Raw genomic sequence first — 8730 nt, 5'->3', positions numbered from 1 at the left:
TTTGTGCCATTATGAGTCCATTAAGTAGGCAATTAACTGATTTAATTTTGTTACATAAAGTTAAAAACGCCAAACTGGAAATCTAGCTCTGATTCTGACGCATTCGCATTATTATTGAGTCACGATGTTTTGTTTTTTTTTTTTTTTGTTTGTTGCTTTAGGTCTCTTCCAACACAATAGGCTTCCTAAGTCGTGACGTAATCCTGCGCAGCAACGCATGGCAACAAACCGGCTGGCTCTAAACAGTCGAGAAAAATGGCTGACACGAACTCTATTTCCATCACCGCCCTTATGAAATATTTCTCCAATGAGCATAAAAGTGTCTCGCGAGGTGAAAATCATCATCAGTCAGGTCCTGTTTTGACTTTCACTTACTCAGATGGCTTGATGTTCGGCAAAGTTCAAGCCAGCATGAAGAATAAAGAGTATTCTGTGAAGGTAAGTCATTTCGTCTTCTCATTCTCACTCTCAAAATCTCACATCTCCGTAAAACTACTGTTGGACAATAATCAGTTTACTTTGAGTTTAGGCAGATTTAGTATATCCAATGGAAAGATTTAACTGTTTACGTTCGATTTTAGTTAGGGAGAGAGAGAGGGAGTCATTGAATTATTGTGTTTTTATCTTATGGACCACGGACTTTGAGTCTTTGAGGTCTTAGTCTTGCTTCGCTAATTTTCGTTGCTATTGACTATAGTCTACTACATACTATTTAGTATCGTGTTGTAACCTTTATTATAATACTCATATGAGCATCACAATCACCAATCACGCTAGACATTTTATCATACTTCATGTGGGGCAGCGTGGATCAGCGGTACGGTTTTTGCTTCGTACCCGAAAGGTACCGAGTTCGTTCACCCGCCGCTGCGCTGTGTGGCCTTGAGCAAGTCACCTCGCCCTAGCTCAATTTGCGGCGCTGCACCGTGGTTATTCCAGTCTTCCCTGGGAATAGACCCTAGAGATAAATTTCCTCTATGGGATGAATAAAGGATTTATTTAGACCAGTGTTAGTCACGGTAAACTAAACTTCCTATTGGGTTAAGGTGTAATGTAAATGTTGCTGCTTGAAACTCGAAGAAATCAATAACATTGTGAAATTGAATGTGAACTTCAATTTAATATACGAAAACAGATAAAATGGACGTTTCGGGTTTCCCCCTTATCAACAAAGCAAGATGAATGAAAGAATCACTTAATTTGTTTTTTTAATTGAGTTTTTATACAGCGTAATATCCACTAAATGTGCTCAAGTGCTTTACAAGGGGTCCCTGGCCAACAGCAACATTTAACATGTAAGACGGGACATGATGCCTGTTGGGCGATATTACAATTTTTTCGGACAGAGACAACGCCAGGTACTCATTTGACACCTGAGTACGGTGAGAGATTGTGAGTAAAGAGCCTTCTCCAAGGACTCAACTATGTGCCGAGCGAGGCCCAAACCCAGGACCTTCTGATCTGAAAGCGAGTGTCATACCACAAGACCACAACAGACGTTTTATTAGTTTGTTTGTTTTTTGCCTATTGAGCATGGTCGCAGCTCTAAATTTGAATCTTTTATTCTTTTACTTCCACAGATCTATCTTGATGATGCCTTGGGTTGATTCAGTCCAAAACTAATTTGTGTGGTTTTATTTAACAATGTTAATGACATTGAACATACATTGATACAACAATGCCATAATTTGTCATGTTTATCATGTAAAATCATGTATGGACCTACAAAACCATTATTTTGAATGGTGATTTGATGATGATGAACAAAATATGTGTGTTGTACAAAATAAATGGCAAAGCTAACAAAATGCAATCTCCTTAATAAGAGGAGACTGGGGATTGACAAGTGCTGCAACAAATTGAAAAATAATATCAGATGTTTCTCTTAACATGGTTGGAATATATGAGAGGATGTTAACATTTTTCAGTCTTTCATTAGCCCTCTCAACATGAATTCTACATGAAGCAATTTCTTTTGTTAATAAAATCTCATTTTCAGTAAATTTATTATGTAAAAAAGGAGGGATATTTACAGTTACTCCTTGAGGTAAAATATCTTGAATCAGGATGGGGTTTTACCTTTATTACCTTTATCTGCTAAAATTAATTCTCCAGGGCTTAAAATTAAAAGTTTTAGTAATCCACAATTTTGTACAATGACCTTATCCGAGACAGACCCTGGATCATGTTTAGAAATAAAATTTATCACACCATTTGGACTTAGACCAACAAGAGCTTTAACAGAATTCATGGACCTATAACTATAAGAAGAATAAGTTAACCGTTGTTTATCCATTTCTTTAGGAATAGCAATTTGGTCATCTGTACAATCAATGATCATTCTGCAATTTGGAAATCTTAAAAATGATGATGGAGCTGATAGTTTATTTTTATGTCTAGAAGGGCATGTAACCTTCATAACATTTTCAAAGAGAAGCGTATGGCTTATGTAAAACATGAATAAAAGTTTGTATAATATTTGTTATAGTACTTTCACTAACGCTAAACAATTGTGAAATATGAAGGTTAGCGTAGTTCTGTCTAAGTTTCATAAGTGTAATAATGAAAATTTGGTCTTTTAATGCAACTGTCTCTTCTTGAACTTCCCATCTACTATAATAAATAATGTTACCTCTAAAGCACTCAACATATTGAACAATAATATTAAATATTTTAAAAGAATGTACACCTGTCTCCATTCGAAGAACTTTTTCTGTAAGGCTTGAAACAGTGTAAGTGCGTTGAATCTAACTTAGTTGGGTTTTTTAAAGCTAGCTATTTCCTTATTTTTGTCTGTAATTTTTTGTTCTTGAATTAAATTTGTTGTTCTATTTAAAATATCCTCACTTGTTCTACAATCTGTTTTTTTTTAAAAGATGGAATCCTGTGATGATGGTGACGAGAGTTGAGATGATGATGAGGGAGAAGATAATGAGGATGATGATGAGGAGGAAAATAATGATGATGAGGAATCTGGTTTTTTTAAAGGTGGGACTTTGTGATGATGATGAAGAGAGTTGAGCTGATGATGATGATGATGATGATGATGATGATGATGATGATGATGATGATGATGATGATGGTGATGATGATGATGATGATGGTGGTGGTGGTGGTGGTGGTGGTAGTGGTGGTGGTGGTGGTGGTGGACTTCTTGATGTTGGTGCCAATTGAGATGGGGTGGGAATTCCTTGTGTCACTTTTCTTTTCTTTCTTTCTGGCTCTGATGGAAACAATTTATTTTTATTTCTGTCAAACAATTCAGGGAGGTTGGCTTTGTCACCATCTCTGAAGTGACAAGAACACACTCTTGATGATGATGTTGGATCTTTTGTCCTTTCACCTGAAATGAAAAGATTAAAAAAAAAACACAATAATTCTGTTGGGCATATTGGGTATATTATTTAATTTGATAAGTACTTTGTTTTAGACTATCTTGTTTGACACCAGCTCAATGCATGATAAATCAAAGGTGTGCAAGAGACTAGGTTACTGGTGGGTCTCTCGCCTGTCTTTTATGAAATCGCACATTCAGCAAAATGTCGCACTTCCTCATTACTTCTTTTGATGATTTTGACTAGGTATATATAAAAATAAGAATTCTTAAATTTACACAGTTAAAGTTGATCTTGGGGTTGAGTGTGGCAAGACTTGCGTTTTCTCTTTATTTCAGTCAGTACTGTACTGGACAGTGCGGTGATGGAAACTTTGGAGTGTCAACAATCGGGCACAGGTAAAGGAGAGAGGTCCCTGCCGCCATCTTGCTTTGTTCACACAGAGTTGCCACCTCGGCTGTCGGGGAGGGGAGGCATGGCAGAGAATCAGAGAAACTTTCCAAAAAAAAGAGGAAAGTATGTGTGTTTGTGTGTGTGTGTGTGTGTGTGTGTGTGTGTGTGTGAGAGAGAGAGAGAGAGAGATCTGCGTGAGGGGAGGGGGGGGGGGGGGGAGGGAGAGGTTGCGTTATTTTATTTATTTATTTTCATTTTGCCATAAAGGTATCGAGTTTAAAGTAAGATTTTAACAAATATTTTATTCTCTTTCTTCTTGTTCTCCTTTTTAAAAATTATCACTTATCAGTAGAACTTAACTCTCATTCAGTTTATCAGCCTTAACATCAAAACGATTGAGATATCATTTTTGCTTCAACTTCAATAAAAACCTAGTTTGGAATGTATTTTTATTTATAATTTCGTGCAATTGTACACTTTAATCATAAAATATAGGTCTACGTAAGCTAGAACTTGACCTAGATCTGGACTACGAACTCTATCAAATGTTCGACGAGGCGTGCGTGCTTACCTGACTAAAGTGATTTTTGTCTGCCTGTCCATTTGGAAATCTGTAAAACTTGCAGGAGTGACTCTCTGACTGGTGTAGACAATCTGGTACAAAATACTGGACCATATTTAAGATAAAAATTGTTTTTTTTTGGAGCGATTTTCCAATTATTCCTTGCCTGGACCAAGCACGGATTTTTTTTGTTTAGAGCCAGCCGATTCGTTGCTAGGCGGACGTGACGTCAGACTGTGGAATCCTATTGAGGTTATATGAGAGACCGCTTGCCAGACATGCCTGTCACGAGACATGAAAGATTATACAAAGACACCTTTTTAAAAAAAGGGGTCATGGATAGCTCACACGGTAGAGTCACGCTCTCATCGGCCAAGCGGAGTCAGTTGTACCGGTAAGGGCCGCGAAAATTGTTTATTCCCAATTGTCTTCTGGTACTTTCCTACTCACTTCATCTCTTGTTTTTTTTTTTAAACTCCTCTCTTTAAACATTATCCACATTCCAGAATATGGAAATTTCGTAATGCACGTAGAAATAAATAAAGTTAATAAAATATCAATAAAAGTATAAAATTACCCATCAAAAAAAAAACAGTCGGTGGATAGTGGTTTACTATATAATAATATTATTATATATTATAATATACACAAGATGCGTCTACATTCATATGAATGGCGTAGACGAATAGGTAAGTCGTCTGTCTTAGAAGGCTTGTTGGAATCGACGCTGTGTGATCGAATCCTGACTCCACCACTATTGTTTCTTCTTTCTACAGAGTACATCGATCGATTCTGAGGACGTCCTCCCTGGCACTGGCCCTATGCTATTCCACCGCGGAGTATTGCGCTCCAGTGTGGGGAAGACGCCAGAACGTTGAGAAGGTCGATGTAAAACTTCCCAAGTCCATGCATATAATAATATGGAACGCTGGCAACATTGCCTAGAGTATGGGACCCGGTAATGGTAACAGTCCATCTTAATAAGATCAAAGAGAGAGAGAGAGAGAGAGAGAGAGAGAGAGAGAGAGAGAGAGAGAGAGGGGGGGGGGGGGAGAGAGAGGCAATTGCGATACACCTCTCAAGTGCATAATGGACGGTGCCCCTGTTTCGAGCCGAAATAAATCCAGGCAACCCTTGTACGTAGATTCCCTGACTTCGGACAGGGCTGTATACATATAGATAGTATGCGCTTGGCAAAGAAGCTCATACCATTGCCATCCGGAAGTATAACGGACCAACACACAAAACTGTGTGTATCCATGAACGTTTGTTGTCAGGTTAATACAGCTCAGTGAGCATTACTCAAAAAAACGAGGATGGCAAAAAACAATAACAAAGACCTGAGTGGCGTCATCTTCGAACTATCTATAAGATGGAAGTCGGTATGGACGAATTCAATCCCTCTAGGGGGAGGGGACATCAACTCCTCGAAACTGGGGGAGAAGTTCCCAGGCTTTTCCACCAGCAAGGGGAGACATCGGGTGGCAGCGAACCGACGTCGGTCGAGGACCTGACTCACGACACGCTCACGACATCAGCGAGGATTTGCCACCTATCCGACACGTGCTCGTTGTGTTCAAGAGCCCGAAACCGCAGAACATTTAGTTGAAAGTTGCGTTGTGACGAGGTTTTCGGGCGGGTTCACGACCTTACCGTACACGATTGCGTCCTGGATAGATCATCATAACACAGTAGTGTGACATCATTAGAAGCTGCCGAAAGGAAGAACACACTGATCTGGTTCCTAATGCTCATACACCCCCCCCCCCCCCCCCCCCCCAGATACTTTGTCTACTCGGGGAAACAACATCTCTGTCAGTAAAACACACCTACTTATATCAAATTATACTAAAACTACAAGTATTACATGGTCCCCAGCCAGGGCCTGGGCAAAACCAAGAGCCACGGATTGGTACATTACGGCGTATACTCATTTAGAAGTCTGATAACCAATATTATTTGGGCCACATTGTTGTAGTTATGAAAATACTCTCAATCCAATGGATACTTATTTAAAAGTCTGATAACCCAAATTCTTATGGTCTGTTTTGCTGCAATGGAAATACTTTCAAACCAACGTTTACTTATTTACAGGTCTGATAACCCAAATTGTTATGGCCGCTTTATTATAATTGAAAAACTTTAATATCAAGGCAAACATGTTCTCAATTACAACAATGTTTTTAAAAAATCAATAATCTTGTCCGGTGACCAGACCTGCAAATGTGTGTATACGTCGGTACAACTGGTGAGGCGACAGAAGACTACCAGAATTCGTCAACAAACATCCCAGAATTCTTCATCAAACACCCCAGAATTCTTCATCGAACACCCAGAATTCGTCATCAAAGATCCCAGAATTCGTCATCAAACACCCCAGAATTCGTCATCAAACACCCCAGAATTCGTCAACACCCCAGAATTCGTCATCAAATGCTCGCTAGTGTCCAAAACGAACACAGCAGCCGAGAGGAAAGCGAAGAGTGGTGGTTGGGGAGAGAGAGAGAGAGAGAGAGAGAGAGAGAGAGAGAGAGAGAGAGAGAGAGAGAGAGAGAGAGAGAGAGAGAGGGGAGAGCAAAAACGTAAAAGTAGAGAAATAAATAACAGGAAAAAAAGGAAAGAAGTAAAAATATTAAAATCACAAAACAACACCTCGACATTTCTGTGAAATTTAAAATATTAGATTTATTTTATCCAAAACCAAAAATGACATTATATCATTGTCATCATTAATGATCATAATTATTTCAATGTTATGTGTTAATCGTAATGATGATGATGATGATGATGATGATGATGGTGATGATGATAATGGTGATGATAAATACAGATATTATGGTAACATTAATGCAACTAAGTTGTATTATAGTATTTTTTTTAAGAAAAAAAAAACTCCAAGATTATTCGTGCATATAATTTAAATCGATCAAGTGTGACTCATTTATCTTGTCGAAGAAAGAAAAACAAATGATTGAGAAACAATGTGTTTAAAAAGCATTTGAAGAAACGAAAACGGAAGTGAAAGTAGGAAAGAAAGAAAAACATAATAACAAAAATGAACATTTGATAAATGGTAATCGTATGGAGTAAAATATGTCTTGTAATATTTTGTATTATTCAACCAGTTAATTGCCGTAATCGGGAAAAAATACTCGTGTTTAGAATTTTAGCCAGAAAACTCGTCCTTCAAATACCGATCGATTTAAATGACTCTCATCTTGGCAATAACTCTAAAACCTGGGTTTTAAGAGTTTTTGACAAAATGAGGGTCATTTAAATCGATCGGTATTTGAAGGACGAGTTTTCTGGTCAAATTTTTAAATACACGTCTTTCCAGAATATGGCAGTTCATTGGTTAAATAATAATAATTAAAAATGGTGGACAACCCAAGATTAATGAGGTCATTTGAGGACCGATCTGGATGTCAAATGTCAAATCATTTCTCATCAAGGTCACCATGACGACCATCTTGGTCTGGAGAATGAAGTGAATGAGTGAATGTAGAATTCATTGATAAAATGTTATTTACTTTGCTTGTTTACAAATCATGGGTTGAACTATAACAAGGTTAAAATACAATTAAAAGTTTCTAAAAGGAGATTATTTGAGATTGACTTAGATAAGTAAAGAAACTATAAATTCTGATCCAAGTTTTTTTCAGAATCACGTGACACATCATCTTGAAAATCATATTTAAATGGGAAAACAATTCAACATTTTATCTTGTTGAGAAAGATACTATTTTCTTGTAACTCAACTGTCTATTATATCATCTAACGAGGTTTTTGATAAAAAAATAATTATTCATCCTGTAAACATTTGAGTGATGGCAGAGTTTGTGATGGGGATGTGGTATATGATAGTAATATGTAGTAGAGGTAGTAGTGGTGGTGGTAGTAGTGGTGGTGGTAGTAGTAGTTAGTAGTAGTATAGTAGTAGTAGTAGTAGTAGTAGTAGTAGTAGTAGTGTTGAGTAGTAGTAGTAGTAGTAGTAGTAGTAGTAGTAGTAGTAGTAGTAGTAGTAGTAGTAGTAGTAGTAGTAGTAGTAGTAGTAGTAGTAGTAGTAGTAGTAGTAGTAGTAGTAGTTAGTAGTAGTAGTAGTATAGTAGTGTAGTAGTAGTAGTAGTAGTAGTAGTAGTAGTAGTAGTAGTAGTAGTAGTAGTAAGTAGTTAGTAGTAGTAGTAGTAGTAGTAGTAGTAGTAGTAGTAGTAGTAGTAGTAGTAGTAGTAGTAGTAGTAGTAGTAGTAGTAGTAGTATAGTAGTAGTAGTAGTAGTAGTAGTAGTAGTAGTAGTAGTAGTAGTAGTAGTAGTAGTATTAGTAGTAGTAGTAGTAGTAGAGTAGTAGTAGTAGTAGTAGTAGTAGTAGTAGTAGTAGTAAGTAAGTAGTAGTAGTAGTAGTAGTAGTAGTAGTAGTAGTAGTAGTAGTAGTAGTAGTAGTAG

At 37.3% G+C, this 8730-nt stretch overlaps 1 long non-coding RNA gene across 1 annotated transcript; it reads left to right on the top strand.

Annotated features, from left to right (window-relative positions):
• The first annotated feature begins 187 nt into the window (after positions 1-187).
• Positions 188-1750, top strand: LOC144975250 (uncharacterized). The gene is made up of 2 exons (XR_013645884.1): positions 188-438; positions 1581-1750. It is a non-coding gene; the product is annotated as an uncharacterized LOC144975250 (long non-coding RNA).
• Positions 1751-8730: the final 6980 nt, after the last annotated feature.

This window comes from Berghia stephanieae, chromosome 6 (genome assembly GCF_034508935.2).
Source record: "Berghia stephanieae isolate SIO BIC M18660-M18661 chromosome 6, UCSD_Bste_1.3, whole genome shotgun sequence".
In the NCBI taxonomy this organism is placed as follows: domain Eukaryota; kingdom Metazoa; phylum Mollusca; class Gastropoda; order Nudibranchia; family Aeolidiidae; genus Berghia; species Berghia stephanieae.
The sequence above is the reverse complement of the archived record's forward strand: the minus strand, read 5'-3'. Positions and strand labels throughout refer to the sequence as shown.